This window comes from Cnephaeus nilssonii (genome assembly GCF_951640355.1).
Source record: "Cnephaeus nilssonii genome assembly, chromosome: 1".
NCBI classification, from domain to species: domain Eukaryota; kingdom Metazoa; phylum Chordata; class Mammalia; order Chiroptera; family Vespertilionidae; genus Cnephaeus; species Cnephaeus nilssonii.
In genome coordinates, this window is record NC_137072.1 from 70,100,634 (window position 1) to 70,110,225 (window position 9,592).

At 43.3% G+C, this 9,592-nt stretch overlaps 1 protein-coding gene across 6 annotated transcripts in view; it reads right to left on the bottom strand.

Annotated features, from left to right (window-relative positions):
* SHROOM3 (shroom family member 3) overlaps positions 1 to 9,318 on the bottom strand; it is a 159,760-nt gene extending 150,442 nt beyond the window's left edge. For all 6 annotated transcript variants that reach the window (XM_079769569.1, XM_079769564.1, XM_079769565.1 and 3 more), the window contains exon 1: positions 8,772 to 9,318. The gene's annotated coding sequence lies outside the window, so the exon portion shown is untranslated. The remainder of the gene's footprint in view (positions 1 to 8,771) is intronic.
* Positions 9,319 to 9,592: the final 274 nt, after the last annotated feature.

Here is a 9,592-nt window from a genome sequence, read left to right on the forward strand (position 1 = left end):
TGATGTTTCTCTCTGTGTGTGTCTCTTTGTCTCTGTCTCTGTCTCTCTCTCCCTTCCGCTCTGAAATAAATAAAAATATATTTAAAAAAAAGAAAGAAAATCATCATGCTAAGGATGATAGAATGGAAAAACCTAGAGCCTTGATGACATCACTATGCCATTCCATTAACCCTAGAACCATTTTTCTGGAAAGCCAGTCTGCAGAGAAAGTAATGGAACTGATGTTCAAGGCCAACTAAAATGAGGAACTATGTAGTCCAATGAGAAAGTGAATAGCTGTCTACTTGTTAAATCATAATAAAAGCTAATGGTTATTGACCTCCTACTATGTGTCAGGCAGTGTTTCAAGTGCTTCAGTGTATTACTTCATTTAATCTACACAATAATCCCACAAGGCAGACACTTTAATTATTCCCTACTTTTCAGATGGATAAACAAGGTCCGGAAACATTTATCCAAGGTCACAAACTCAGCAATGCCAAGGTGGGAGCTCACATTCAAGCTTCTGACTCCTGACTTAATCATTGGGTTAAACTTTGAAGTGTTTCTGTTTTCCCATAGTTGGATTCCACAGCTTCCCTCATATCTTTTCAAAGAACCCTCTTTTTATTTGAGCTGGTCTGAGTGTGTTTATGTTCACTGCACCCAAATGTTCCCTCAGACCCAGGCTTTCTCTCTCCACCCCATAACAGATCTGTGAGTCTCAATATCCATTTGTGAAATGTACAGAGTCCAAACTCCACATTAAAACCTTGATTTAGTGGAATTCATGGGGCCCTGGTTTGCTCCTTTTTCAGTTGTCACATTGGCAGGAGTTAGTTTGGGGTCTTTTGGGGCACATTTCAGGTATGATGTGACTTATTAATTAAAATACCAATAAGCACGTAAAAGGGATGAAATTGTTGACACTGGTTTAAATAATTGCCCCCTTATAGCTTCACCTCTAATTTTATGTTTCATAACGTTTCAAAGTTTTTGCATTAAGTGACACCCTGCAATCACATATGTCTCTGTGGCTCTGTGATACCAGAAAGGCATTTCTATGGCCTTACTGTTTGTTCTTGCCACACCCTTACTCCCTCACTCATTCAATAAATATTTGAGTATCTGCCATGCCCCAGGTGCTATGCTAGGCCCTGGGTATCAACAGGTTATATTCCCTGCCCTCACAGAGGGCAATAAAGTGTAACGATATGCCAGATCCCTTTTTTCTCTAAATCAACAGGAGTGCTAAACAAATGAAAAAGGTGCATGGGACAAGACAAAGCATTTTTTGGTCACATCCAGCGTAGGAGTTAAGAGTGCAGACCCTGCTGGCCAGCTGCCTACGTTTAAATCCCAGCTGTGACTGTGTAACCTCAGATTAGTTACTGAACTGGTATCTCAACTGTTTAACCTGTTAAATGGGGATTAAAAGTGTAGCTTTGTCATAGGGTTGTTACGAGAGCATTTTATAAACCATGTAGAACATAGTAAGCACAATACAAGTGTTTGTTCAAAAAGTAAAGTGAGTTATAGTCTAGTCTACCCACTGATCATAACTAAGCAAATTTGCAGCAAGCCGTGGCGATATGACAGCATGTGAACTTTGGAATCTGCAAACGGGAGCACAGCACTGTTGGTGCTGGTTGAGGACCTGGGCTCCAGGCACCAGGACCAGGACCAGGACCAGGGTCAACACTGCCGGAGGATGACTCCTCTGGCTCCAAAGCACAAAGCACAAAGCCTCCGCAATCACAATGCTTTTTCTTGTTCTCAGAAACCCTGTCCTAAACATCGATTACAGAGAATTTAAGGTGACTTTTCCTGAATAATTTAGTTTTCTTTTTTAAATATAGTTTTATTGATTTCAGACAGAGAAAGGGAGAAGGAGAGAGAGCTAGAAACATCAATAATGAGAATCATTGATTGGCTGTCTCCTGCACACCCCCTACTGGGGATTGAGCCCCAAATCTGGGCATGTGACCTGATCAGGAATCTAATCATGACCTCCTGGATCATGGGTCAACCACTGAGCCACACCGGGAAGGCCAGAATTTAGTTTTCAATAAGCAGATCTTGGAAGAAAGCACAACCACAAATTTGGAAGAAATCTTCGAAGTTAAGCTATTAAGTTAATCAAAATGATTGATAACCTCTCTGACCATTGGTTACCCAGCCTCTAATGGAACATTTCCATTGATAAGGGTGTATGTTTTTATTTTATTTATGGATAATTACTTTATTTTTTAATTTTATTTTATTGTTTATAGTAGTACATATGTCTCCTTTTTTTCCCCCCATTGACCTCCCCCTGGCCTTCCCTACCCCCAGGCACTTGCCCTCTCCCCCCTCCCCCAGTGTCTTGCGTCTGTTGCACGCATACAAGTCCTTCGGTTGATCGCTTACCCCCCCCTCCCGCCCCCAACCCTCCCCTACCTTCCCGCTGTAGTTTGACAGTCTGTTCGATGCTTCTTTGCCTCTATCTATGAGGATGTATGTTTTTAGAGAGCCTTTTCCTTTAAGGATCATCTCTAGCGATCATCAGGTACTTCCTTCTTTTTTTTATTTAATTTTATTCCCAAGCCACTTTCATTGGTTCTGGAGCAAGGATAACCCAAATTCTAAATGATAGTCTTCAAATGCATGGAGAAAAAGATTCCCTCTCTTCTAGTTTCTGAGCTAGTCATCACTTGACATGAGTTATGACCCAAACCCTTCAAGTTGAAAGCAGGAGATCAATAGAATCTAGACGCTCAGAAGGGTGTCCAGATCATTGTGACAGGAGGTCCTTGAAGTGCCCTGGGAAACCAATCTTGCTTCTGGGCTCCGGAGAGAAGGAAAAGATATTGATTCCTTGTTTTGTTTCATCTGCAATAGGCTCCTCCCCACCTGGGCTCCCGTGGCTTAGAGAAGGGTATCAACATCAAAACTCAAACATGAGTGCATTGCGATATCATGTGAGTTCCATGGAATTCAACAGAACTTTTGTAGCTGAAATTTAAACCAAATGTATCAAAATACACCTGTCCCTAGAGAGTATGGACTTAGCACTTTCACAATAGAAACTGGTTTAGTTTAAACAAGGCCAGTTTTTAAAAACTAAGTTTTTCCCTCTCTATGTGTGAAGACATAGAATGGGGGACCTTCCTAGGTGATACAATTGAATACTTAAGAAGCCAAGACTGGGAGTTTAATTCTTATAAGAGGAATCAGCTTTGATCAGAACAAAACTCTTCTGTGTGATCACATCATTCTACCATTGAATCCTAGGTAGTGTTGCTAAAGAAATGGATAAGATATAACCTTCAACATGATTGACCTATTTGGGGTCTTGTTATTTGTCTCCCTTGACCAGAATGTATGCAAAGATTTTAGTCTACTTTTGTTCATGACCTAGAAACACAGCTGGCACATGATAGGCACTCCATAAATATTTGTTAAATTTTGTACATGAAGCAATAGGTACAGAGAGGGTAAGTGGTCACGCTTTTTGTAGAAAGACAGACTCCATTAGGAACCCACATTCAAGAAATCAAACTTTGGGGTACATATCCTTTTCCTGAGGGGTAGTGGCATAACCCTTGACCATTAGGGGCAATACATTAAATCTGAATCATACTTCATGAATAGAAACACACACTAATAATCAAGAGTATAAAGAATTAGTCCACATGTGTACTATGTTAAATAAGTATATATGTGTATGCAAAATCACTTGGATTATTTTGTGACTCTACTGGGGAATTTTAATGAAAAAATGTCAAGTGAAAATATGAAGAGAATATAAAAGTTCTCATGAAAATATTTTCCCAGGGTTGGACAATGGCAAGAATGACAGCATATAACACTCCTTTATAGATGTCATTCAGATTCAAAGGGCATTTCCCAGAGTTCCTTTTATGTGATTATATTTAACCTTCCTAACAATGCAGACATCCAATTTGCAGATGAGGAACTTCTCTCAGAGGTTGTGTACCTTCCTAAAATAGCCCAGTGAGGAGTAGAATTCAGAACAGAATATACTTATTTTGTTGGGCTATCGGGCCTGTTCCTGTACACACAGCTGCCAGCCAGGCTTCAGGGGTCCATGATTTTACAGGGGCTCGTATCCTGAGGAACTAAGGCAACTGTTGTTCATGGCTAACTTAAAACATTTAAAACTACCAATATCACTTCCCTTCCCTCTTTTTCTAAGGTCAACCATTACATAGATCCAAGAGATTCACATTGGTGTACCTACATCATGACAGTGAAATCAATGCCTTTGTCTGAAGTTCATTTCACTAACTAAACAGCTGGGCTTAAAGCTCACATCATGCAGCTGCTGACAGCATTGCTAAGAGCAACGAATACCAGGGAATCTCAAAACCCTGGCCGTTTTTTTCTTAACCATATTTTTGTCAATTATTTCTCCACGGGTTAGAAACTTGTTTTCACCTTAAAAAAAAAAAATTCTACCCCTGGGGAGGGGAAATTAAGACCTCAAAACCAAGTACAAATTGCTCTTTTAAAGAATGGGAATGAAAGATAACGGGGGCTTTTCTTCCTTAAAAGCTCATCACTCTGCAGAAAGAATCTGAATGCTGTCCTGATTCTTCTTGGGCACTGGAGCAGTTTTTGTGTGTGGGGTTTTTTGTTAGTTATTTTTAATTAAAATTTTTAAAAAGCACCATTCTTGAGAAGCTGTTGCTATGAGACTTCCTGGGCCTCAACAGATGGCCACAGAACAGTGCTCAGCCCCAGCTCTGGGCTCTGAAGCCCTCCACTCAGGCATACCATTAACATTCCTGAAATACCTTCGGGGGCAAGTCGGGCCTGCCGCCTTCTGACTAGCTCACCCGCAGCTCCTGGGCCGGCCTCCCTTGTCAAGTGGCCGAGCTGAAATTTGTTATAAATGAGTGATCAGGCCTCTCTAGGAAAAGTCCACAGCAGAGAGGTCGCTGTCCTTCTCCGTTTAGGCTTCAGACAAACTTTTACCCCACACCTCTGGGGTTTTCGAGCTGTTCAGAAGAGCTGCTGGGCACACATGTGTATGCAGGCACACATACATGTGCACAAATACACACATATGCACATACACTCATAAATGCACACCACACCTAATCCATTCCATTGTTTGTAAGCCTCTGAGCCCCTCCCAGTCACAGAGCGATCCCGTGAAGTGAGCAGCACATTTTTTTGGACGGTAGCATTTTTAGTGCCCAGACAGAATTGCTGAGGGAGAGGTTCGAAGGATTCCGGATTTTTCTTTTGAGAAAAAGACATAAAGAGAAAGGGAAATGCATAGCATTCGAGTGTCTACTTTCTCGCTAACTTCTTGGTGCTGCTGGACAAATCTTTCCATTTCATCGCCTTTCTCTGTCTTCCAAACTGGGACAATGACATTGACCTCCAAGTATCGGATAGAGCAGTGGTCGGCAAACTCATCAGTCAACAGAGCCAAATATCAACAGGACAACAATTGAAATTTCTTTTGAGAGCCAAATTATTTAAACTTAAACTTCTTCTAATGCCACTTCTTCAAAATAGACTCGCCCAGGCCGTGGTATTTTGTGGAAGAGCCACACTCAAGGGGCCAAAGAGCTGCATGTGGCTTGAGAGCCGCAGTTTGCTGACCACGGGGATAGAGGAATGAATGAGCCATGATTAATGAACAACTGGGAAATTACTGTATAAATATCGGATCTGGGAGGGCCTTCGCTGCTCCCAGGGAAGAGATAAGAAAGGAACTTGGAGACCCGCACCCCCGGCGCTGATTGCTGGGCCCACCGCCCCTGGAGGGCTGGTCCGGAATGCTGACCACTGTTTTGGGTGGGAAGGGTCTACTGGTAGCTTTCCTCGGCCACCAAGCAGCGCTGGTACTTGGAAAAAACCAAGTAATTCTAAACAGCCATAGCTGCTCAGGGTGGGGCTCATTTAAATTCCACCTCCAGGTTGTGGCTTTAAACCCGGCCTGGAGTGTACAAGCAAAGTCCTACTTAAGTGTCTGACGCCAGGGCTCACTGGATCACTTGACAGGACGTCAGAGCAAGCCGGCCAGTTTCAGTTCACGAAGATTCCCTAAGAGCTTTTCTCCCAGTGATATCAGACGATATGCCACAACACCGCACCGCCGCCATCAGCTGACGCTCATTTTTTTTATCTAATCTGTCCAACTAAGAGGCCAAATGAGTCGAGACTGCTTAGGTTCCTGCCTTTCAAAGTCATCTGTTTGTCCTGAGATGTGAACATTGGAATTGCTGGAAGTTTTTCGTAAAAAAAAAAAAAAAAAGCCTTTGAGAGGTTTGGCCAAACAAAGAGTGCTGCTTTTTTTGTATTAACCAGTGACATTTAAAAAAAAAAAATTCTTTATTGTTGAAACTATTACATTTGTCCCTTTCCTCCCTAGTGACCACCCCCCCAGCCCAGGCCTTCAGCACCCTATTGTCTGTGTCCATGGGTTATGCATATGTAACACTGACATTTTAATGAAGCCATCTATAGAGAAGTGGAGATGAGGAAACTGTTTCTTTGCCCATGTGTCTAGGGCTAAGGGACCCAGCTAGCTTGTCCTTTGCACATCGAGCAAAGGGAGGTTTTGCCCAGCTGTTCATTCAGCCTTTAGCTCACAGGCTGCCCAGCTCTGAAAAGTCAAAGCAAAGGCTGAGATCTCAGGCTGTTTTTGAGGAGGGGAAGCCTAGAGAGGGAGCTGCTGGGAGGGAGGTCTGACGTATGCAGCTTCTGTTTGCACAACTGACCCTTTCAGACAGAGCCAATGGGACACAGTGCGTGTCTGGGAGGGGGAGGCCCAGGGGGCGCTATTGTGAGGGACCCTCACCGCGCAGCAGCTGAGAGCCCGGCAGACATTCCACAGCTCCAGACAGGAGACTTTTAAAAATTGTCACTGGGGAAAAATGAATTTAAGATAATTAATCCCTTGCCCCAATCTAACTCTCTAATGATACTGTTCTTGGGATGAAATAATGTATTTTAGTTAACACTTGTGTTAAATTACATAGTTGGGGGTCCCTGGTACTCTGCAGCTATGCACAAGGGCTTTCTATACTCAATTCAAAACGTGGGGTTTTTGGTGACTTTATTTTCTTTTTAACTAGCTATAGAGGCTTTTCAACTAGCTCTCCCTTCCTTTCTGTACCTCTTCAGGACACAGAGTTGTTTTTTGTGGATAGTGTATTTTGGCTTTTTTTTTGAGATAGTGATTAGGGCTGAGGGGGTATTTATCCTTCCCCATACGAAAATGACTTACCCTTAATCCAGGAAATCATCTTTGATTTATATACTCTCTAGGTGTAATTCATAAGCGAAGGTAGAATTTTGAAATGTAAGTCAATGCTAAACATACATTTATTTAGCTTTCCAAAGTCCATTTCTCCTTCAACTCTCTCAATATTTATAAATTCACTTAGTATCTACCTACCAACCAATCTAATTTTTCATTTACCACCAACCATCTGCCCTATCTGCACGCACATTATATTTAAAATGATTGCTGTAGACTTGTGTGATGATCCCATTTCACCCCATGGGGAATGTCATTTCTGATGCTTTTATTCATCAAAGCAGCCATTTTTAGCATTACTGACATGTTGATCTTATTATAGAAAAATGTTTTTACAAAGATGAGTTAGAGGAGAAAGATGGAAATTTCCAATTGGCTATGAACATTGGAAGAAAAACACACATTTCAGGATGATTAACATAGATTTCAAGTGAACGGTTCATGAATGCTTATCTCCCCTTTTCGCCAACTCCATTTGGTCTCTCTGTTACTGCTTGCTACTTGAACAGGCCATTCAGAATTAGAGAACACCCTTGTTTCATGAAGGTGTTTACAGCTTCGGAATTAATAAGGTGGGAAAAGTAGTCTCGGAACCTCTTTGGATTTACAAATAGATCTTTATTCATTTACAGCAAGTTTTCATTAAAAAAAAAAAATCTAAAGGAAAATGACTTCCTCCCTCTCAGGGCAAAACAGGCAGGCCTGTTAAGCACTAGTCTTTTTACCAACCTTGGATGACTAAATCCTAGAGTGACAAATATGCTGACAGCAATCCAAGGGGGAAGACAGGAGGGTCCTTGATGTATTTGTCTATCAACTTACAAGTAAAATGAAATCAGAGCAGAGCTTAGGTTCAATCAGAATCATGGCTTAATAATCCTAAGGATTTGTTGCTCACATTTGGGTGCTAGCATTTAGAATCTGACTCTCTCTTGAACATAAGGATGAGTGGAGTGAAGCAAGACAATCAAACCCCCTACTAATTTACTAATTCCCCGATGTTGAACAAATTCCCTGATGTTGAGCAAACCTTAACAAGGAAAACTGCTTTCATATTACAAGAGAAAAAGTTAAAGGAAGCTTTAAAAATAAGTGGTAATTAGAATGAGACTAGCAATGCTGGGGTGGCATGCTTGGAAGGAGCTAGAATGTTCGGCCTCACTTTCTATTATACCAACCACACATAGTGTATGTGCTGGCCCTAATTAAAAAGTTACTTTATTCTACCTTCACTCGAGCTCCTGGTCAAATAGGAAGGAGTACACAATGAGGTGTCAATGGCCTGCAAGGGTTACAGTCATTTGTCCAGTACCCTCGTCCAAATTCACATCTTCACGGATTCTGCCTTGGGATCATTTTGCAAGCACCTCTGACAGCGAATAACTTCATGATTTCATCGCAACAGCCTACTTCCCCGCCTCTCTTTAGTTTACCTCCTCCATACCGGCCTTTCTGTCAAGATCAATGTGGACTATAATGTTGAGGAATATCTGGTGTAAAATGGACTTACCTTAAGGACGTCTAAGCTAGCATGTCCATTGTCCTCAGATGTCTGTTGGACATCCCTGTGCAGGGGGACCCGGGGCCAAGCTGGCCCGCCGAGGGGGGCTCAGTGGCTTGGGAGAGGTGGCGTCCAGGCCCAGTTCCAGCCGGGAAAGGATCCGCGGGAGCCAGCGCCAGGAAGGGGAGAGCTAAGAAGACACAGGTGTCTGACACCACCGGGCACCTCCGCTCCCAACCTGCAATCCAACGGCTGCCCTGATTAGCCAAGTACAAAAGGCAGGTCGGATGACTGCCCTCCTCCCAGCCAATCGCGGCCCGCACGCCTGACAGCAGCCCCTGATGGACGGGGAAGTACACGCGGCCAGAACCTGAGAACCGGTTCCTGCCGCGGCGCTGGCAGCCCGGCCGGCGCGCGCTCCGGTCCCACGCGGCGGAGAGCTATTTGTCAGGCTGCTGCAAGGAGAGCTGGTGGTAGCGGGTGGGCCGGGCCCTGCCCTTCTCCAAAGAGCGTCGCTCTAGGTTCTTTGACTCGTAAACAACAGGGTGCACTGTGATCTGCGATGACAATTAAGTGAAGGTAAGAAAGACCGGCTCGCCTCGGGAGCTTTAACTGTGGAGTGCCCCGCCCTCCGCACCCTCCCTCTCCTCCTCCCCCTCCTCCTCCTCCTCCTGCCCCTAGCGTCTCCACTCGGACTCCTCTGCAGCTGAATAAGTTCAATTTTTAATCAGCTGTGGTTTTTGCAAGCAATAGTGTCCAATAGAAACTAGGAGAAAGAGAGGGAGAATCAAAGAAAAATAAAAATCTTTCTACACTCATTGTTGCCAACA